Raw genomic sequence first — 23,848 nt, forward strand, 5'->3', positions numbered from 1 at the left:
GTCTCTTATCACCTATGTGTACTGCCAGCCACCCCTTCATCTGATGAAGCTTCTCTACTTAGGGTATGGAAAACTTTGAAGTGCACCAGTGTCCCAAAGCTACTGTCTGGTGTTAACCTCTGGGATGATGAGATCAGTAGGGCATGGGAAGGGCATTGGTAAGAGCAATTGAAAAGCCATTAGCTTATTTCTAGGGCAATGGAGACATCAAGTATGACCTAGAACATGCATAGGCATCTATCCTGGGGCTGGGGCTGTCAAGCAGATATCACCCATTCAGTGTTTCTGGGCACTCTGGGCTCAGGAACAGCCTCTATGGCACCTGTCTTTATAGCTGGGAAAACACTACATTGTGCTAGAATTCACACACTGACAAACACAGTCTCAGGTGACCCACCCACTGGTTTGCCCAAGACTATGCTTGCTCTGAAATCCCTTGGGTCTAACTTAATGCCTAGGTACTGGACAACACAGGGCACAGCATGGCCACTGGCCAGTTAAGCTGTACAGAAAGATGGACTTAGATGGCTGATGGCCAGAGTTGTAAATCAGCTTTGTTGCAGGCTTCTGCCTGGCTGTCCTGTGTGAAGAAGAGCTCTTTGGGATGAACTGTGCCTTATATCAATGGCTTTAAGCGGTAACAGGCTTATCAATTTTCATTGCAAATTCTGAAATCATTTCATTACACTATGACTGTGTACTGATAAAATATAATCTCTCCTAACTTTCAAGAAACTGTTACTTCCTGACACACTTTATTGCGGTTGGTGCCAAGAGACAGAAGGGAGCTGGTGTCTTCCTGGGCTAGGCAGGGAGGGTGTGGTGAGCACACAGGGTGTGGCTTTTCCTCCAAACCATCACTGTCCATGTGGCTTTGTCAGCGTCCTGGACCAAGACCCCGCAGAAGCAGCTCGTAGGTGCATTCCTGTGAGTAGAAAATGAGCCACTCCATAGAGTGAGCACACCTAATTAAAAGGCCACATTTACATGATTACCACGCAGATGAACAGTGTCACAACTCTGCCTCCTAAACAGAGCTTGGCATCTAATCTCCTCCAAGGGCTTAATGGTGAGGACATCGGGATTCCTGGGTCACATAAGATCTGCCCCAGCTACCCAGCTTTGTATAATGGCTGCACACCGGCCAGGAGCGACCCCACACAAACACACATTACTGCTACCTGGTCTTCAGCTGTGTACAGTGTGGGGCTCCTGCCAGGTCCCTGATGCCTGTCTGATTCCTCCCTGCAGAGCTCACCTCTCTAGGTCAGCCCACCCTCCACCCAAGATAATGCTGTGATTCCCAACTCTCCCTGCTGCCCATTGGATCCTGACTCGCCCCTCACCTCCCCCCACACACACTGTTCCCATCATAATTCATCCATCACAAAGCTGTTCCATTGGAGCCGTTGAGTCCATCAGACTTTGTGTGGCCTTGAAGGGACACATCTTGGGATAGGAGATGCTCCTGACAAAGGTTTGCCTGATTCAGAGTGCTAGGGATGAGTTTCCTCAGAGCGGCTGTCACTGTGGCATCTGAGGCTGTTGCTGCATCAGGGGGGACTGAGGGCAGCAGCCTCAGCTCTGCAGCAACTTGCTTCAAGGATGTCACCATTCAACCACATCTGTTCCAGCTCCAGCTGAGTGGCCCAGAGTATCAGTGACCATCCCCAAAGTGACCATTGGATAACATGGGCTTCTACAAATAGTAGCTCTTCAATGATCCAAAAATCGAGGCCACTCTAGGTCACACTGTGACTAGAAACATCTCTGCCATGCTCTTACTAGCAGCAGCTCAGTAATTAGATATGGCCCTAGAGGATCTCTGGAGCCACTAGGAGACCAGAGCCTTGGGGTACATCTTCTTTGGCCAAGGAGGCCAAGACAGTCATGTTCTAATATCAGGGACTCCAGTACAGGGATAGACAATCGGACAGTTCCAAGGGCCCTCTTGTGCTTCAGGATAAGATCAAAGCTGGTGTTACACAGTGTCCTTGGGGGCTCAGAGGAGCCCCCACACATGACACCAACAGACCAGTGTCCTCACCAGGCTCAGCTCACTCTGCCCTTCAATTTCTTCTCCTGCCTTTGAAGAAGGGAGAAGGCTTTGGATATCTGAAGGCAGGATTACAGCCATGGCAAGACTGGTAACCACATATGTATCCTAGTGACTAGGTCCACATCTTGTCCTTTCAGGTGTGATCACCTGGGAGGGAAGCACAGAATCCTCTCTGACCCAGACCTGGGTCATCTCCAGAGGCCCCTAGGCCTTTGCTTATACCACAACTCCAGGGCCTGTGTGGCTAGGAGACTTTACAAACGTGTGTATTTTTATTATCACTCAGCAAAACTGACTGCTATCCTTGGCTCTGTGGAATTTTAGCACATGTGTGGATTCTTACACTGTGATGTCAGCAGGGAACATAGAAGCCACCAGCAATCTCCAACCTTGCTACATGTCTCCTGAGTCTGCTATTGTCTTTCATCCCCCTACTGTGGCTTCTGGATGGTGAATTGGAAACAATCAGGCTCTGGTCTTCCTCAAGTTGGCTGTTTCCATTTGGTAGGATCTGTTGTTGTTTCTTTCAAACCCAGCATCCAAAGAAGAAATAGTTGTTTCTGAATTCTACTGCTCCCTCACTGGGTTACTCCACAGTCATCCTAACATCCTTCATCATGCAGTGTCTCCAGGCCTGGGCAGAACAGCGACATAGAAGCAGACAGACAAGCAGAACAGCCTTGGGTGGAATGAGAGTCACTTGAGTCAACAGACCAGCCAGAAAGCTAAGGGACACTGTTAGTGGGCCTTCTGAGTCTCGCTGGGTCTCCCATCCCAGCATGGGTCACGTTCAACGCAATGACAGTCTGGATCCACTGGCTAGATGAATCTGCCCAAGCTGGGGCATGAGGTAGGCGAGTACCCGAGAGAAGGGAGGAGGGCTAGCTTGATTGGTCTGCCTGTTTTTATGGCCAAGAAGGAACAGACACACTCAACTGCTGTCTGTTCTTCTAGATATTCTAATGAGCCAGATGGGTGAGGAGAGGAGGACCGAATGGAATGTGCCCTGGTCATGGGGTGCTGAGAGGCGGCTCTCTCAGCTCTTCGCATGTAAGCCACAGAGTCCTCAAGCAGAAAGGGGACAGGAAGGGGCCTCACTCACACTGTCTTGTTTATGTAAAGAGGAATGAGACTTAGGGACACGCCTGCTCCCTCGGGGACTGCTTTTTCTGGTGCAGGGCTGCTGTGCTGGTGCCTGAGGAAAGCTAGTGGGGTGGGGGAGCTGTATCAGCCATCTGCCACTGGTGACAATCCGCCCCCACCTCCGCCCCAGGGAGCTTCCTATAGTATGGATCCAGCTGCAGCCTTCTGGCCCAGCTTCCCTCATCTCATCAATGGCTCCCTGCTTCTGCAGCCATCTGACACTGGTAAACACTGGGTGACCTAATGTGGCCTTGCCTACTTAGTTTTGGATATGGGCTGCTAGGGCTGATGTGAACAGCCTTCACTTCCTATGGGGGTTCGGTGGGGGGTGGGGGGAGTGAGGAGACTTCTCCATGTGAAAGCTGGCAGCAGAGGCCAGTTGTGGCTCACAGGTCCCTAGTCCACTAAGCAAAGCCAGCTAGGCCAACCCAGTGAGGAGCTATAGATGGGATCACCACATCCCATGTAGACCAAGGACGAAAAGAACATCCCCTGAGGGTATGGAGAGTGCCCAGCTGACTGACCAGGGGAACCCAAATATCCTCTTCTTTCTTTTTTCTTTTTTTAAAATTAGATATTTTCCTTATTTACATTTCAAATGCTATCCCCTTTCCCACCCCACCCCCACACACAGAATCCCCCTATCACATGCCCCCTCTCCCTGCTTCTATGAGGATGCTCACCCACGCACCCACTCCCACCTCCCTGCTCTGGCATTCCCCCACACTGGGGCATTGAGCCTTCACAGGACCAAGGGCCTCTCCTCCCACTGATGACCGACAAGGCCATCCTCCTACATATGCGGCTGGAACCATGAGTCCCTCCATGTGTACTCTTTGGTTGGTGGTTTAGACCCTGGGAGATCTGGCGGGTCTGGTTGGTTGACAGTGTTGTTCTTCCTATGGGGTTGCAACCCCCTTCACTCCTTCAGTCCTTTCTCTAGCTCTTCCATTGGGGACCCTGTGCTCAGTTCAATGGTTGGCTACAAGCATCTACCTCTGTATTTATAAGGCTCTGGCAGAGCCTCTCAGGAGACAACTATATCAGGCTCCTGTCAGCATGCACTTCCTGACATTCATAATAGTATCTGAGTTTGGTGAGTGTATATGGGATGGATTCCCCAGGAGAGGCAGTCTCTGGATGGTCTTCCCTTCAGTCTCTGCTACACACTTTGTCTCCGTATTTCCTCCTGTGAGTATTTTGTTCACCCATCTAAGAAGGACCAAAGCATCTACACTTTGGTCTTCCTTCTTCTTGAGCTTCATGTGGTCTGTCAATTGTACCTTGGGTATTCTTAGCTTTTGGGCTAATATTGACTTATCAATGAGTGCATACCATGTGTGTTCTTTTGTAATTGGGTTACCTCACTCACGATGATATTTTCTAGTTCCATTCATTTGCCTAAGAATTTCACGAAGTCATTGTTTTTAATAGCTGAGTAGCACTCCATTGTACCACATTTTCTGTTTCCATTCCTCTGTTCAGGGACATCTGGATTGTTTCTAGCTTCTGGCTATTATAAATATGGCTGCTATGAACATAGTGGAGCATGTGTCCTTGTTATATGTTGGAACATCTTTTGGGTATATGCCCAGGAGTGGTATAGCTGGGTCCTCAGATAGTACTATGTCCAATTTTCTGAGGAACCGCCAGACTGATTTCCAGAGGGGTTGTACCAGCTTGCAATCCCACCAACAATGGAGAGGTGTTCCTTTTTCTCCACATCCTCACCAGCATCTGCTGTCACCTGAGTTTTTGATCTTGGCCATTCTGATTGGTGTGAGGTGGAATTCTCAATACTGTTTGAGAATATCTCATTTTTATTTCTCCTCTCATTCCCTTTCTCTGGTTCCTTAGACCACCTGAGTCTATGTGCCATCATCCCATGACTACTGTGCCAATCAATATTCTCATAGTTGTTCTGATTTGCATTTCCTTGATGACTAAGAATGTTGAACATTTCTTTAGGTGCTTCTCAGCCATTCGATATTCCTGAGTTGAGAATTCTTTGTTTAGCTCTGTACCTCATTTTTAATAGGGTTATTTGGTTCTCTGAAGTCTAACTTGTGTTCTTTGTATATATTGAATTTTCGCCCTCTATTGGATATAAGACTGGTAAAGATCTTTTCCCAATTTGTTGGTTGCCATTTTGTCCTATTGACAGTGCCCTTAGCCTTACAGAAGCTTTGCAATTTTATGAGATCCCATTTGTCTATTGTTGATTTTAGAGCATAATCCATTGGTGTTCTGTTCAGGAAATTTTCCCCTGTTCCCATGTGTTCAAGGCCCTTCCCCAATTTCTCTTCTATTAGTGTCAGTGTGTCTGGTTTTATATGGAGGTCCTTGATACACTTGGACTTGAGCTTTGTACAAGGAGATAAGAATGGTCGATTTGCATTCTTCTACATGCTGACCGACAGTTGAACCAGCACCAGTTGAAAATGCTGTCTTTTTCCCACTGAATGGTTTTAGCTTCTTTGTCAAAGATCAAGTGACCATAGGTGTGTGGGTTCATTTCTGGGTCTTCAATTCTATTCCATTGATCTACCTAACTGTCTCTGTACCAATACCATGCAGTTTTTATCACTATTGCCCTGTAACTATTGCCTTGAGATCAGGGACAGTGATTCGCCCAGATGTTCTTTTATTGTTGAGAATAGTTTTTGCTGTCCTTGGTTTTTTTTTGTTATTCCAAATGAATATGAGAATTGCTCTTTCTAACTCCATGAAGAATTGAGTTGGAATTTTGAAAGTTATCCTGTTCTTTTTTCTCCTTTCCAAAAGCACTCACCACACTCCCTGGTCCTCTGCCTCCATCCTGCTTGGAGTCTTCCTCATACCGAGGCCAAGAGCTCGATTGCCTCATTTGGATTTTACAACTGTATCCAGCATAGTTCTGTGCCCTGGTGGGACCCTAAACATAGATGTAAGTCTGTATGTGCATATACTACATGCCCCAGGCCTCTCTTGATGAGCCTTGGAGGTGGGTTAGCCTCAAGTTCTCCACTCCTGGCCATAAAGCTGGTGATCCTGCTTCCTCTGAGTGCCACCATTCTCCTCCTTGTGAGCTTCAGACATTGGTATGCCAGCCTCAGAGAATGGCACACTCAGCACCCCAAAAGGCACAGTTTAGAACCCTGGCAGTGGCCTGCATCCACCTTGCCCAAGCCTCATTTTTATTTCTCCTCTCATTCCCTTTCTCTGGTTCCTTAGACCGCCCGACTCTATGTTCCACTATCCCATGGCCACTGTGCCAATCAATATTCACCCAGATTAGACAACAACTATGCCTCGCAGCCAGCAATGGGGTTTTTAAATTGCTCTTTTCAAACAGAGTTTACATAGATAGAGGATCTCTCCAGTGTGGAGGACAGTACTGAAGAGAATAGCATCTGCCTGGGACCCATCAGGGCAGTGTGAGGACACTTTGAGTGTCACTCAGAGTGACAGGGCCCCATCTCGTACAGAAGTATGCTGTAACTTTACGGTGATCCCTTCCTGCCCCCAGCTGATCTGAATCTTTGGGGTATAAAGCAAAGGATGAACTGCCACTGGGTCTGATCACAGGCAAGCTGTGGAGTTAAGGAGGTGAGAGCCCAGGGTGTAGGCAGAGGGGGGACAGCTGGGGCGGTGAAGTGGCTCTGATGCCCCCTTCCAGGGTCATGCTGATCTCATCTCTTACATCTGGCCTTTTGCATCTTCAAAATTCAGATGCCGAATTCATTTAGAACACAGCCCCTGGCATTAAATATTCGGGCTTTGCAATTATGGGGAAATGATTTGGGGAGCTCATAACCAAGTCAGTCATTTGTTTGAGGTTTAAATGTGACGCGTTAATCACACCCTTCCATATGGCCTAACGGGAGACTGGCATTTTCTTTTTGCCAATGACTGACTGGAACACTCTTTCTGCAGTCTGCAACACTGAAGGCCTCCCCACCAGGGGCTCTGAGCCACTGTCTCTTCCTCAGATGGTCATGGGGTTCTGCTCCAGAGGCTATGAGATGATCCCGTTCTGACGACTGTCCTGGTCTGAGCTCAGCCTAGGACCCTTGGCAAACCCCGCTCCACCAGGAGTCCCATCAGCACATGCACAGGCTGCATGTCACCTTACTCAGTCACCTAGCACTTGCATCCAAAGCCTCCTCATGGGGTCCTCTGGCTGAGACCTTCCTTAGCCACCTCCGCCAAGGCCTTCTTATAAGTTTTAAGATAGTTTCTGAGACCTCTCCCATTCTTTCCCCAGGCCCCTCTCATTTCACGTGTAATGCGTGTGTGTGTGTGTGTGTGTGTGTGTGTGTGTGTGTGTGTGTTTACATATGCATATGTAGAGCTGAAGACATCGGTGTCTTCCTTGATCATTCTCTACTTTTTATTTACTGAGGCAGGGTTTCTTGCTGAACGTGGGGCTTACTAGCCAGCCTGAATGGGGATCCCTATCTCTGCTCCCAGAGTGCTATGACTGCGTGCAGCTGCCATGTCTGCTCTGTCCTGGGATCTGAGCTCAGGTGAGTGCCTTATTCACTGAGCCAGCTCCCCAGCTGACCCTTCCCTTTCAGTCAGCTTCCCATCCTCAGCCCCAGGTCCCCACGGAGGCAGGAGACCATTTATCTCTTGGATTAGTCCATATGACTCTTGTCCAGCACTACCTCATGCGGCAGCTGTGTCCTCTCCTCACAGGTCCTGAGGTCAAAGCCCCTCACTACCCCCCCTGTGGACACTCAGGGGAGGACAAGGGGACACTGGGTGACCATCAGTCTTATCTTTGTAGCTACAGAGGTCACTCATAATTCCTTCCAGCCATATTCAGCTTCATTGAACCCAAGGCTGATGGCAAGTCTCAGCTCGGTGCCCCAGACTCATATTTTGTACATCGAAGATCAGGCCTCAGCGAAGGCCCTGTATGCCCTGGCAAGATTTTTGTTGTTGCTGCGTTGCTGTTTTTCAGTGAAAGCTGATTCTTTTACTGTCCTGGTCTGAGCTCAGCCTAGGACCCTCGGCAGACCCCTCTCCACCAGGAGTCCCATCAGCACATGCACAGGCTGCATGTCACCTTACCCAGTCATTTGGCCTTTCCAAACTGATGCATTCCCCTGAATGAGCCTTGCGAGCCCCCGGCTTTTCAGTAAGGTCAGTCTGGAAACAAAGGATTGCCAATGGGTAGAGGGTGGACATTTCCAGAATCCCACAGCCAAGAGAAGTTCAGTCTACTGTAGTGAACCCTGTCTCTCCTCACCCTTGAGTTGTGTTTTGCATCGCAGAGGGTCAGAATGAAGCTCTCAAGAGGACCCACACTTCCCTACTTCAGAGCCTTTCAGAGGGAAGCTGCCACTGAGGGGCGGAGCCTCCCACCCCCTGTCTTCCAGTGTTTTCCTTCCTCCTTCCCTGCCTTGTAGTTCCCCCCTACTTCCCCCACCCCCCCAACACAGCATGCAGCTGGGACTAGACTGGAATCTGAGGACAGGAATCTAGACAGAAAGCCACCATTGAGTCATCTAGTAAGGTAAAACTGATTCTCTTCAGAAATGAAGCTACGTCCAAGAGTATGACCGGCCTCTAGCCTGTTGTGTCCCATCACTGGCTTATTGAAGATGTGACCTTCCCCAGTCTCCCACCTCCTCTACCAGCCATGTCTTCTGAACCCTGAGACTTGCCAACACTGCTGTGGACTCCATGCAGATCTAGCCTTGAGATTCCAGCCATTCTTTAACTGGCCACACATGCACTCTCGTGCACACACAGAGATAACACACACACACACACACACACACACACACACACTCAGTGAGTATCTTGACTTTGGAGTAAGCTGGTAGGTAGCAGATACAGTTACCTGCTGGCATTTTTATACAGAGTAAAGTTTGTTATAGGCATCTAAAGTGTCCTGGGAGTTTGGCTCAGATATGACTCTGTGAGCTGTCACTTGTCTAGATCCAGAACAAGTCACAGAAAAAAAGACCTCCTGACCCATTAGCAGTAACTCCCCATCCTTGCTCCCAGCACCTGAAGACCCCTCTCCACTCACTGTGGCCCTTCCTGTCCACATACATGGAATGAGATGCCATGTGACCCTGTGACCAGCATGCTCCAATAGGGACAATTCCAAGATCTCCTGGTTTCAAGGCCCCTAATGTATGACCCCTATTGATGTCTATTCACCTTGTTTATAGACCAGCATCCCCAGCCTGGACTCACTTTCCTTGCTAGATGTACATCTGCCTGCAGGCTTTTCTTTGAGCCAAGGCCAGCTCTTTGGAGTGTGGCAGGAAGCAGAGCCGCTAGCCACACAACAGCTCGCTCTCCTTCTGGGAGTCCAGCAGCCATGGTGATGGCCTGTCCTCACATGTGTGAGTGCCTCCTTGCTCGATGAGCACTTGATGCTGACACGCTGCATTTGAGCACGGTTTCTGTTTAATGCTCAGTCTCGAAGCAGCCGGTGGCATCTGTTTCTTAACTGTCCTTTCATGTGAGAATTCACACCATCTGAGAAAGTTCTTGGCTGTGCTGAATTTGAGGTAGATCAAGGAGGCTGCTTCTTTTTAATTAAATACTTCCTGAGCTTGAGTGGTTTTGTATTTATAAAGTCAATGACTTGCATGTTTTTTAAAAAAATAAAATAAAATAAAACCTTAGCAAATGTTATCCCTGGGATGAACAGGTGGGATCTTCAAAATAAAATGCCTGCCTCGGGCTCTCGCAGGCATCATGAGGGAGACTGCCACCCCTGTGGCGGACAGTCCCAGGGGTTGTTGGCAGGTCCCAGAATATAGATAGTAGTGGGTCTGTTCCTCTCTGAGCTTGATCAAGGCTACAATTCCGTACTGTAAAAGCAGTGCTCAGACTGAAGGCTGTTCAATCCTCAATCTTTTGGGCCGGGCAGGCCTTTTTTTGCCTTATTCCAAGGAACAAAGAAATAAAGCCATGGGTGAGGGTGGTTTTCCTGGGTTATAGTTGTAGACTTCCCTACAGCATAACACTTACCTGTAATTAAGGGCTAATTTCATAAATCCCTGTACGGAATCTACAGAGTCATATTCCTGTCCTCATTTATGTTCTCTCTCTCTCTCTCTCTCTCTCTCTCTCTCTCTCTCTCTCTCTCACACACACACACACACACACACACACACATACACACACACAGAGAGAGAGAGAGACAGAGACAGAGAAATCTGGAAAAAATTGGGAGAGAGATGATTCCAAGAGAACCTCTTTCCTCTGACCTTGTCACTGAACACAACTTAGGTGACAGCGGGGCCTATGACTCTGCATGCTGGTGATTTACCCAACAAGGGAAACGGGTGGAACCCATGGAAGCCATAGACTGATGATCATGGCTGCAGGTTGGTGATCCTACCAACCTGTCACCATGATCCAGGCTGAAAATGGGTTAAATCTATGTTGAGACAGGCTCAGGACTTGGACAATGAGCTCAGTACGAGGTGGCTGCCTGGCCTTTGCCTACCTGTTACCTCCCATGTGGTCCCTAAGCCTCTAATTTGTGAGTCTGGTCAATTTTGGAAAATGGCCTTCAAATGGTGGCCAGCTGTGCTGAGTGGGACAAAGGGAAGCCATGATTAGAAACCAGAGTATTTGTCATTGTGACCAGTTGTTAGAAAACAAACAACAACAAAACAACCCGAGGAGTCTTTTGCCCAAGAAGGAAAGAAAGCTGTTTGGGAGTTGCTCTATTGTCCACCACTTCTTGGTGACAGGGTCAGGGAAGCAGTTCCCCCTTTACTCTGTTCCTACTGGCTGAAGGCAGGTGGTGGACATGTGGATGCTTGGCATTTTAAGGCCATGTCACATCGATGAGACCTAAAGAGGTGTTATCTTTAGGTTATGGTGACTTGGTTTTGAGTCATGTAGGAAGGCCCTTGCCCAGAGGGGACCAGTGGCAGGGACGACACACACTCTTTAATAGGATTCATGGGGTTGGAAAGGAGTGGGCAGGGGGGATGCAGAGGACTAATCAGGACTGACCCATGCCTGGCCGTCACCTGCCTGGCATCAGCTCCTCCCTGTGTGGCTGGCCATAGTGCCCCTAGGGAAACCCATCTGAAGTCCAGTTACTTGGGTCGGCTCAGAGGTCTTTAAAACTTGGAGTCCTCTGATGCAGGAGATGGGGGACTTAGCAACTGGAGGGCAAGCTCTAGGACACTCTGAGAGATCTAGGCCATAGGTAGGCTAGGAGCTACTGAGGACCTGGCTAGGTGGTTCCGAAGCTTACAGTAATGCCTCCAATTTCAGGGTGTGATAAAGCCACCTGTGGGTGGGGGCAGAGTTCTCATCTGTCACAGGCACCTCAGATTCCAGACAGATCAAGATCCAAAGGTCTGCTAGGTCCTGTCTCCTACTTGTGACCTCTCTAAACAAGGACTCAGTGTGTCACTGTGGGGAACACTGAGGCATACTGCCTCAAGACACTCCAACAGCAGACCTAATCCCAAGGTTATCACCCCGTGGGCTTGGAGGTATAGGCTAGAAACTCTCAGGTGGGAACGTAGGCTGGAGGACAGATCACAAGCCCAGTGAGACCAGTGAGCCTGAGTGCATGTAGACAGACAGTATTGTAGCTAAAGGAGGGTGTTGAGGGTGTGCTGCAGGCTACAGGCTACAGGCTACATAGGCCTGTAAAAGGAAACTTGTTAGCCATGTTGGGTGGAGAATAGTCAGGTCTGGGAACCCTAGGTAGTAAAGGGAAGGGTATGATGTGAAGAGGTCTGTTGGCTCAGGTATCTTGGACCACGGACTTCGCTGTCACCTGTAATCCCTGAAGTTCTTCAACATAATGTCTTTTACACTCAAAGTAAAAGCACCTTTAAGTTGAACTATTGGGGCCAGGCTGTCCTGACTGGAGATTTTTTTTTTTATCAGAGAAATCCATACCTGGCTTCCTCGAGGACCTGCAGCTGGCTGATTCCATCCTGGATTTGTTTTCTGTGCAAGCCAAAGCAGCGTGCCTGGAACTGATCCAAGAAAGTGACCCGAGTGTCATATGGGAGGTGCTACTGAGAGCTGTTGCTGGGCTTCCATGCTTTCCATGTCTGCATGTTAATAGCCGATGCCGTGGCAAATTACACAGATTGTTGCAGAACCTTCACTGCCAATCTGTAAAGATATGCCTTATTGGTAGTCCTCTCTCCTCTCTCCTCTCTCCTCTCTCCTAAGGGGTTTAAGTAGACAATTCTCCAACATCTCAGGGTCAGGGAAGGGGGCTTAACGACTCCTGAACCCCTTCCAATTCAAGGATCTCAGCACTCAGAGACTTGTACCAGGAACATGTCTCATGCTGTCTAAGGAACATGTCTCATGCGGTCTAAGGAACATGTCTCATGCGGTCTAAGGAACATGTCTCATGCTGTCTAAGGAACATGTCTCATGCTGTCTAAGGAACATGTCTCATGCGGTCTAAGGAGGGAAGAGTTAAGGTTGGTCAGAGCTCTCCTGACCTCAGCGATAAGGGGCAGTTACAGCCCCCGTGCAAAGTCTCTGGGAGACAATTACACTGAAGCTCAAGTCTGAAATCGAGAGCTGCACTCCAGCCCTGAATGTAGGTGTCATTCAGCTTCATGGGCCACTGAGTCATCTGCAGGAAGCCTGGGCTGGATTCCTCTTCCCAGCATCCTACTCAAATAACAATTCAGAAGAGGGTTTTCAAAAATATGGATAGATGATGCCGTGCCTGTCATTCAGCAATTCAAACCCAACTGGAGAGGTTATTTTTCATCAAGATATATTTTAACGATTTAGTCAAATTATATGCAGTAAACAAAACGCACATTTAACTAGAACCAGATGAAACTGAACACAAGAACAGATTTGGAAACAGACCGACGCTGGCATTGTGCAAGGCAAAAAGAAACAAGTGGAGTAATTACCGTTCATTGAGGGAGATGAGAGCGCCTGGGCGTCATCACAGGATGCTGCGGAGACACCATCAGCAGGAGGCCAAGCAACCAGAGTTTCAGCCTCATCTCCTCCCTAACTGCCACCCCCTGCATCCCTTGCCATGAGCACAATTGTGTGTGTTGGGGGGGGGAATGCCTGCAGATTCTGTAGGCTGTGAATAAGGGATACAGGGCATCCTATGGTTGTGTGTGTGTGTGTGTGTGTGCGCGTGCATCTGTGTGTGTTTGTGTGTTGGTGGAAGGAGCTCTCCTCTGCACCAAATGCCATTTGTGTATGTGTGCATTCTTGTGTGTGTGTGTGTGTGTGTGTGTGTGTGTGTGTGTGGGTGTGTGGGTGGGTGTGTGGTGTTGGGAAGGGCTCTTCTCAACACCAAGTGCCACTCTGCTAGGGTAGAACTGACCTCATAGCTCAGTGAGGTCTCTGGAGCTAAGGTGTGCCTATTTTCCTAAGAAGGAGCATGGAGCCAAAGAATGGGGTTCCCAACCTAGGCAGAAAGGCAGGGGGTGGTAAGAGATGCACATAAGAAGAGGGGGTTGCTTTGAAGAACTAGCTTGTTGCAAATATTCCTTTGCAACAAGTAGTAATTGTTTTACATTTGTAACAAGGGGTAATTTGCAATAAAGTAGTAATTGACTTTATTGCAGTACAAGGTAGATAAGAAAATGCATACATTTTAAGAGCTTGCTAGTTGGTTTTTAGCAGCTTAGTATCACAACAGAGACACAGATTACTGCTTTCATTCTGCAAAGCTTGCTCTGCGCTTCAAGGAAACTCTTCTCTCTAGGCCCCAGGTGACCCTCATCTTCTCGGGCATGGACCAAGGCTTGCTTTTCCACATCTGGTTCTTTGGGCTGTGGTCTCTCAGTCTGGCTTCTTCTACTTGGCTCTTGAGACTCATCACTTTGGTCCTGCATGCGTCAGTACTTGGCCATTTATGTGACTGTGTCGTATTCCTTGGTACCCAAGACCTACTGCTAGCTTACCCACTCTTCTGCTAAGGGATGCTTAAATTATGTCATGTTTTACCTGCATCCATAAAGCTCTCACAAGCATTCTTGTATAGATCTGTAGAAATAACGTTCTTATTTGTCTTGGGCAAACATCATATGTATATTTGACTTTTAAACAAATTAAAAAGTTATTTTCCCAAGTAACTGCCATTCTGGGCTCCTGCCAGTGGGACTAAAGGCTCCTGGCTCTGCATCCTCAGCTCTGGCAGGGCCCAGTTTGCTTTGTTCTCACCTTAGTCACTTTGTTAGGTTCTAAGCGGCTTAATGTGCCTCTCCCCTATGGGTGAAGGACACCAACGGTGTTCCTGTGCCCACTGGCCTCATATTCACACACTCCATGAAGGAGCTGACTCTTGAATTTTTGCACTTCGTGGGTTGCGTGTCTTCTTACTTTTGAGTGACATGTTCTTTCATGTTCTGGAGACCAGTCTCTTGCTGGGTGAGTGTATTGGGGGACTTTGCCAGCTGCTCAGGTGCTTATTGCTTATCTTTTATTGTTGTTTTTCTTACTGTTTTTCCGTTCCCTTAACAGTGTCTTTCAAAAACCAAAAACATTTACTTGTGAAAAAACAAAAGTCTGGATGATCAATATTTTCCTTTTTTAAAAATAATTTCCTCTTTCCTGTGATCTCCTTTCCTCTCCCTGCAGTCTAGCTGGAAGTCTGTCCCTGATGTTTGTTCTCCAGGCTTAGCTTCTTTGCTCTTCTCTACTCTTTCCCGTTTTTTTTTTTTTCTTCAAGACAGTGTTTCTCTGTGTAGCCCTGGCTATCCTGGAACTCACTTTGTAGACCAGGCCGGCCTCAAACACAGAAATCCACCTGCCTCTGCCTCCCAAAGTGCTGGGATTAAAGGCGTGTACCACCACGCCCGGCTGCTCTTTCCCATTGTGATGTTGCCAGTACTTTCTCTGGTTGCTCTCTTCTGCTTATGCTAGATTTAGTATGCCTTTCTATCTAACAGGGAAAGCTGAGCCTGCTGTGGGGAGGGTGAGCCTCTCCTCCTATCCTCATCTGCCTGTCTCCTCCTTGCTCCCCTCTCCCTGTGAGGGTGCCTGTGAGGCCTGTACTATTTGCTCATTGCTCTCTGCCTCCTCCTTGCTCCCCTCTCCCTGTGAGGCCTATACTGCTTGCTCCTTGCTCCCTCCCACCCAGCTCTCTGAGACTTCTCCTTTCTGATCCCCAGATTGGATAACCTTAATTTTCTGATAGTCAAGATTTTGGATTCTTTATTCTGCCAATTCAAAAACCAAGATACCACAGAACCCTGCACTAGCCTTATGGTTGCTTGTTTGTTTTTTAGTTACTGTACTGTTTGGTTCTATAATTTCTATCTCATACTTTCTTTTGATTTCTCTAGCTTTCCTGAGATTCTCTCACTGGGAAAACACTGCTGGCCTTTCTCAGTTCTTTATTTTATGGCTGACTAAAGCCAGCTGCTTTTGATCTTATCTAGCAACCCCAACACCTAGGTCCCTTCAGGGACAGCTCCTACTGCTTCCTTTTCTGAGTGTGGAAAAACTTTTTTTCTCCTCTGCAGATTTCCTAACTTTTGTTGAAAATATGATATTTCAAATAGTAAAGTAGTACAAGTGAGAATGAGATTCCTCATCTCTTCTGCTTGTGGCCATTGCTTCTTGTATAGGGGCTTCCTTGACTTCACCCTGTGGAGTCTACATTCTTTGTGCATTGTGTATTATGTGTGTTCACTGAGGGCTCTGCTTGCTGAGCCTGTGTTCAGATGATCATTGGACAGCCATTCCCTTGAGTGTTGGATTGGGTAAGTTTCGCAGTCTCTGGTAAGGAGCTGTTGGCATGTCCTGGGCATGCTTTCAACACTCAGAAGGAGACTACACCTCAGCTTAGCTTTCACTTGCTGCTTCTATAGAAGATGAATGTCGGAGGTGGGTGAGACTTCAGGGCCTTCTCAGTTCCCTGCTTGTCCTGGGTGTCACCCTGCATGGCCAGCCAGGCTGTTTCTCAGGAATATGTTGGGACTTTTCAAAGTCCCTTGTGGCTGTTTTGTTCTCTTCCTCTCTAAGTGCCTTGCTCAGCTCTGTTCTTGCTTCCTGTGTTGTCACTCTGGGCGTCGGGTGTGTTAAACAGCTGCCTCTGATAACAGCTCCCATCCTGGAAAGGTGTTAGTTCTGGGTGAATTGTAATAATAATAATAATAATAATAATAATAATAAATAATAGCCTTGCAAATGCATCTCCAGGTAACTCCCAGGTGGGTCAGGAAACTTCCAGAACCACGTCTGCTCTATCTCCTGATCTCAGAGAAAGAGAAAGAACTGTTAGTTTTCAAGGCTGCCGAGGAGCTGGGAAGACAGAGAATGGGAAAGGGACACATTAAAACCCTAGAATACTCATTATTTTTGCAAGATACGGCTGCTTTTCTTATATAAATACTCCCTTGTTAGTGACAATCTTTGGTTAGTCTCGGAGTTCCGAAAGGGCTATTTTGACAGCCTTTCCCAGTGTTCTGCTGCTTTTGTGACAAAGAGCATCTTCAGAGGTCTTCACACTGTCATTCTGATGAGCTTTTCTAGACTCTTTTTATCGTGGGTCCCATTCTCCCACCCCTTTCTAGACCCGATCACCTTCAATTAGAGGACAAACACTTAGTAGCTCACCCCGTTGGTTGCTGCATGGTTCTGTGACTCCATCATGATAAGGGGCACAGTTCCACAGGGGGTACAGTCCTTTCAATCCTCTTGGCCTAGGTAGGACCTTGGGTGCATTCCCTAGCAACTTCAAACCACCGTCTTCCTTCTAGCTAGTAGGGTAGTCCCAAGAGCATCCTGTTCTTACTATGGCCCACAGTTTTCTCCTATTCCAGTGCTGACCAGCTTCAGGGACACTTTGTGGGACCTCTGCTTGTTCTCATGGCTACACTGCTCTTCTCCCTGGCAGCTGTACCCTGTCACTCCTACATGTGGCTATAGGTTTGGGTTGTCATAGGGCACCCTTCATCCTCTCTGTCTCTCAGAAATCCTGTTCTTTTTAGTGGACAAGAACTGTGAGCTTTGTGTGTTTGTCTGACTTTTTGGCTGCCTCTAATGGAAGGTCATCTTTCTATGCTGCCCCATGGCCAAAGTGCAGGTGATTGCTGCCTGACCCGGCATTTGAAAGACAGGGAGCATCTCTGGAGCACAAGTCTGAGGTTGTGATGTCTTACAGATGTAGCTCTGAGGGAGGTCTTTGTGGACTGAGTGTCATATCCACTCCTGCTCCGGAGAACCCCTGGTTGGTAGTGTCTTGGGGGGGGGTTATCCATTAAACTCTGCCTGCAACTCCCTGGTACACAGACGGCTTGGTACTATGTTCAGTGAGCCTCATCCTCTTCAGTCATGGCATGTGAGGCCACAGTTGGATCTCCTCTCTTTATCCTGTGTAAGCACCTCAAACCCTTACGTCCTAAGTCTGAATTCCCAGTTCCAGCCAGTTGCATCTGAAACCCCATGACTACTCCTGGTGAGAACTGGCTCAAAGCAGTGCAGGCTGGCTAGGAGGGCATGGGGGTACCTGGGAAACTGAGTTTCTCCAGGAGACAGAATTTCCATAGAGTTGCTCTTTTCTTTACATAATACCAAGGATGTGGAGAGAAGCCCACTACAGTGGCTTTAACAGTCTTCCCTAGAGGTGACCAACTCTACCCTGTTCTAAGGATGTGGCCTTATTTGGAAATGTGGTCTTTGGGGACATGACTGTTAGGGGTCCAGAGATGACATCATCCTGGTCTGAAGGGTTCTCTGAGAGCAGCAGAGCATGTGCTGGCAGAAGAAGGAGAGGGAGATATGAGACACATGCAGACAGAGGGTGAGACAGGTGAGACTGGAGAACTGTAGCCAAAAGACAAGGATGACTGTAGATCCAGGAGCTGAAGTAGCAGAAAGGATAACACACACACACACACACACACACACACACACACTCAGGAAGGAGCCTGCCTCTGCCTAGACTTTGGTTTAAGGCTTTGGGACTCCTGGCAGATGAGCTGATAGCTCTGTCTTGTTCAAAGCCCATTGGTCTACGGTAGTTTGCTGTAACAGACTGAGGCACACACGCTTGTTTTGCAGGCAGATGGAGGCACTCTGGCATGGCTCCCAATGTTTTGTAGGTCAAATAAACACATCTGCAAGTGCATCTCTCCCCAGTTGCATCCAGTTCCCTGAGATCTCTGTGAAAACACTTTGCAGTGTGTCTTAGTTCTGTTGAGGCCAGTTACACCAAGATTGAAAGTCAGGAGATGGGGATGCACTTCTGGGTATACTTGGCCAAGGCTCCAGCCAGGCTCCCCCTGGTGGGTGTTTCGTATTGCCATGCAACTGTAGAAGGCACTGTGAGTGTTTCCTGCTTTCATCTGTACCCTGGGCTGCAGTGGGGGCTGCAAGCATTTGGAGTGCTCACAGAGGGCCTCTCTCACAGGCGGGCCTGGCTGATCTCTTTAGCCTCTGATGAATAATGGAAGCTGAGTTCTGGGTCCCAGGACCTTGAACTTAGGGGGACTTCGGCAGTAACTATCACATTTGCCATTCATTCCCAGGCTCTTCTTGTTAACGTAGGGTTTTTCTATTCCAACCTGGACACAGTATGTTTTATGGGGGAAAAAAATCGAACAGAAAGGATATGCAGAAAGCATGGAAAGAGGCTGCACGTTTTGCCTAGAAATGGAGTGAATCATTAAAAAAACATAGGCACAGATGGAGCCTGCATCCCAGGAGCCTTGGGCAGACCCTGATAGGCCCATCACCAAGCCGAGGCTGCTTTCTCTTTAAACATTTAGGGCCGCAGGGCTTACACCTGTACCTCAGTACAGACAGGCTGAGTACAGCTGAGACCTGAGTGAGGAGTTAGTTGGCAGAAAACCCCAAAACCAGCCTGCATCTCCCTGGCATCTCAACTCTCACCGGTACTTTCCAGAAAGCAAGGCGTTCAGCTGCAGCAGAGTCTTCTAGCTCTGGCACACGCTGGGAGGGGGGGGGGCTGCCTTCCTGCCCACCCCCTCCATTCTTCCTGAGGTTTACCATCATGGCTTGGGACTCGCTTAACCACCGAGGATGGCGATCCCCCGCTGGCTCCTGAGATGACCTCCTCTTACCCTCCCAGGATGTTCTGAGGCTAGGAAGAAACCCAGCCTGGGGCCCCAGGCATAGACATCTTAGTGACAGATGTTCGCTTGCTCACTTGCCTGGAACAGCCTAGCCAAGCTCGGAAAGAGAAAGGAAAACACACTTTCCAGGCACAGCACTGGAAGGCAGGGAACCCCCAAGGGGCTACCAGGTCTGTCAACCTGGAGGTGTCTGGCATTCTGTGCATTTGCCTCTTCTCTGCAACTTGCAAGATGGTGTGGCAAGTAAAGGCATATGCAACTGAGCCTGACAATCTGAGTTTAATCAAAGTCCTACACACACACACACACACACACACACACACACACACACACACACACATTATTTAGTTAAGAAGATGCTTCTAACCATTCTTACATGCTGAAATTTCAATCATGCCCCTAGGCATATCCATAGTGTGCCCAAGTCACTAGCTGTCTTAGTCAGTCAGTGTTCTATTGCTGTGGAGAGACTCCATGACCATGGCAACTCTTAGAAAAGAAAGCATTTAATTGGTGTTGGTTTACATTCTGAGGTCAAGACCATTATCATCATATCGGGAAGCAGGGTAGCACACAGGCAGACACGGTGCTAGAAAAATGTTCTAGGTATGGATCAACAGACAGCAGGAAGAAAGACAGACACTGGGCCTGGCTTGGGCTTCTGACACCGTAAAGCCCACCCCTAGTGACACACTTCCTCCAACAAGGCCACACCTCTTAATAGTGCCACTCCCTGGTGACCAAGAATTCAAATCTATGAGCCTACGGAGCTATTCTTATTCAAAACACTAGTCTTCTCAGGTTCGGTGGACCCTGCCCTATATTCAAGGGCTAGGAGGACCTTGTCCTAACCAGACTCACCTTGCAGGAGCTATGCCCAGGGTTTGTGTGGGACAGTGATCCCTGAGGGCCATTCTGACCATTGCTGGCACTGAAGGCAGAAAACGGTGGTTTATTTCTTCAAAGTTAATTGATTCCTTCAACTTTCTAGAAGTTTCCTTTAAAAAGGCCAAGGCTGTGTGCTGGCACTCCATCAGGCCACATGTTACACTTGCTCCAGCTAGTTGGTGCAGTTCCTTCATTTCAGCGCTGGTCTCTAGCTGCCCGTCCCTTCCAGAGGCGTCACTGATGAAGAGACACTGATGCGCCCAGTGATGTCCACCTAGGCTTAGTCATCTGCTCCTGCCATAGCTCACCATGTAGCTCCTTAGGGGGGACTCCAGCACAGGTTAACCAGGTCTGTGCACAGCTGAGGGGCCCATGCCTACCTATGGTGGGCAGGAAAGCTGTGGCTTGTATGGTGCCTTCCCGGCACCCTCTCCCTTCATCCCATCATGGCCTTGGATATGGCAGCTCCTAGTTTGCTTGTTTAACCCATGCTTACTAAGAGTGGGTCCAGGGCTTTCTCACAAGTGCCAGAGTTCACCTGGGTAGGCAGTGAGACTCTTTTTCTAAGTCATTTGGTGAAATGTGAACCTCCTGACACATGGGCAGACTCCCCACAGTACCTGGGCATGCTGGAACTCTTACCACAGAAAACGTACATGTCACCACTTTGTCCCAGAGGTCTAGTGGATAGTACAGGTTATGGAGTGTTCCTGGGAAGGCTATGGAAAATTCAGGGCTGTATGTGATCTGGACAGAGCAGTGACACTGAGCTGGGTGGGGTCAGGGCAGCCAATGACAGCTGCTGGGACACTCCGGTGCTCTCTTCATTTTAGGGTCATGGAGACTCCAACTGGTCCTTCTGCTGGCTCTGGGGCCAGAACGTGCCTGCCTTTTTAGAAACTGCCTCCCTCTCCCAGATGCATCTTTACCTGCAGATTCTCCTGCAGGAATCCTGTAGTCATTACTTTTCTCATCACTTTGACAGAAGCATGACAAGAGGGGAGGATTTGCTTTGGACCCAGATTTCGTCCATCATGACAGGACAGGCATGGCGGTGGAGATATCTCAGTCCATGTGGGTAGGAGCAGGAAACTGCTGCTTGTTCTCAGCACATAAAGCAAAAAGGCCTGAACCTTCAAAAGGCCAGGCTCTGATGACCTATGTCTGTCCCCTATTCCCTATGTCCCCAAAGTTCTAGAACCTCCCCCAAAACAGTGGCACCTTCTGGGGACCAGGCACTCAAACATGGGAACCTGCTGAGGAAGCTTCAGACCTAAACCGTACACCCTTCCTGACCTCTGCCAACAAGGAACCTTCCTCAGGGCTCTCCCTCAGGGCTCCATGAGGCAGACACATAGTGGCCCAACCCAGCCAAAAGGAAGAGCAAAGGTGTTGAGCTTTGTGACTGCCCAGAGAGAAGCTGGCCCCACCCCAGCTGCCCACATTCTATCCTGACCTCCCTGCCCATCTTCTCCTGGTTCTCCAAACATGCAGCACACACCACACATTCTGTGTCTGATTCTAAACAAAAAAAAAAAAAAAAAGAAACAAAGACACTTCCTTAGGAAGGCTGAAACACCCGATGTTTGTTCTTCTTATTGGAATCCTGGTGAGCCATGGGGCACTCGCTGTTCGTGCGCTTATTAAAAAGAAATGCATGGGAAGAGTAATTGCCTGTTCTGTGGTGAGAAATTACCATCTCTGTTTTATTTATTGCTGTATAGGAAACAAGAAACATAGCACATAATTTAGTGATTAGAACTTTGCAGCTTTCACTTCATATAATTGCATGCTTTTATTAGTAAAGCTATTACTTTGATTTACAAAAAAAATCCTTTCTGACCCCTTTCAGGGTCCTGAGAAACAGAAGGGTCTCATGTGGAGCCCATGATTTTCAGCAAGGCTGAGAGTGATGATCCTGTCTTTTCCCCAAGAATTGTGGGTGGAAGCTGGCAAGAGACTGGTGGAGGAGGGATGCTGGATCTCGCCAGCAATGGTTAACAAGGGAGAGACTTGGGGTAGCTTGTGTGCATCCAAATCCTCAAGGGACGGGAACTAATAAAGTGCTAACATGCCCATGAGGGGACTGATGAGCACAGTCTTGTCCTAGGCTGGCCCTGGGCCATCAGCTGCCTCTGGCCTGGAGAGTGGACAGTGTTCAGCATCTATCTTTTACAGTGCCCGTCTGGGCTGTCCCATTTGGGACCCATGACTCCTATTGCTGCTCTGGGTCATAGAGTTACTGCCTTACCTCCATATCCTGGGTTTGAGGTTCCATGCAGCCCCTCTCATCCTCCCCAAATAGGGTTCATCTCTGTGGGGTCTCATCGCTCAGCAGAAGCCTCACCTCATTTCTCCTGGTTCTTTATCTCCAAAGCTGGTGCAGGCTGTTCTTTCCTCTGCAGATGAACTATTACAAACAGGAAGAGGTCCTGGCCCTTAGAGTCACTAAAACCTGCTATAAGGGGACAGTAACTCTAAACAGCTAGCCTCTGGGTGTTCATATTCTGTTTTGTTAATTTGTGTATTCAAAATTTATCCAAATTCCTGCATATTCCCAAATATGAAACTATATACCTCAAGACCGACGATCATTGAAGTCCAATGAACGTTGTCTCCCTGTACTCTGTGAGGTCCCCTTTCCTCCAACAACTACCACCGGAGAGCATGGAAGCATGCAGCCAAAGATGTCACCATGTCTTTCGGATCACCCAGCCTTTCTATCCTGTCTACGTGACAATCAGCCTCCAATAAAGTCATTGCAGCTAAAGACTAAACATGCTTCAAGTACTACATTGAGAAACCACTGCTCTGACGTCCCACCTGGCCTTATGTGGCCCCAGGAAGCAACCTGTGAATGAGGAGACAGACTGAAGAGCCACCAGCAGGACATCAGTTCACTAGCCACAGTCCCATCCAGGACACACGGGACCTAAAAAGTTCCTTTGTTGTTGTCAAATGCTACATGGAGGTTAGATGGATGCTGAGCCAGGCCATAGGACTTTCTTTTCCCTGCAGACCCAGTGCCCATTTGGGCTTAGTGGAGCCAATTAATTATCCTGGTAGGGCTCAAAAGCTGCTGGGTTCTGTACTTTACAGGAATGGAGAAAGGCTGACCCAGGCATACAGTTTTCTAGGCCACTGTCCCTGACCTAAGACCCTGATTCAGAACCTGGGAGAAGTTCCTAGGAGACTCTGACTTTTGCCCCCCATGAGTGGCACTGACTCTGTTTCTTGTCATTTGCCCTTTGTTCTTCTCGATTCTGCGATTCTCAACCAAGGTTCATTTGGCTTGCATTCTGCCTAATGGAGTTATGTTCTAAATACATTCTTAAGAACATACTGTTCCTTCATCCAGTAGATGATGTTTCTTTGTTTAGGGTGAAAATTGAATCAGGAGTCCAAAGTGCACTGCACATGGCCAGGTTCTTGTGGGATGAGTTGAGGGTACCACTTGCTTCTGGCAGTGCCGGCCTCAGTCCTCATGTTGGCTCAGGCCCAGTCATTGTATAAAGTGACTATTTCCCTACAGGATTCTACATCCCCACTGCCAGTGTCATTTCAGACACTTCCTTTTCTAGAAAACACTTTGGTCCCAGTACCACATGGCATCATATGTCTTAGGCCAGGCAAGAATTACAAAGTAGGCAGCTAAGCACATCTGTGTACACAGGTGGACATGCACAAGCACACCTGTGTACACAGGTGGACATGCACAAGCACACCT

This window comes from Mus caroli, chromosome 7 (genome assembly GCF_900094665.2).
Source record: "Mus caroli chromosome 7, CAROLI_EIJ_v1.1, whole genome shotgun sequence".
In the NCBI taxonomy this organism is placed as follows: domain Eukaryota; kingdom Metazoa; phylum Chordata; class Mammalia; order Rodentia; family Muridae; genus Mus; species Mus caroli.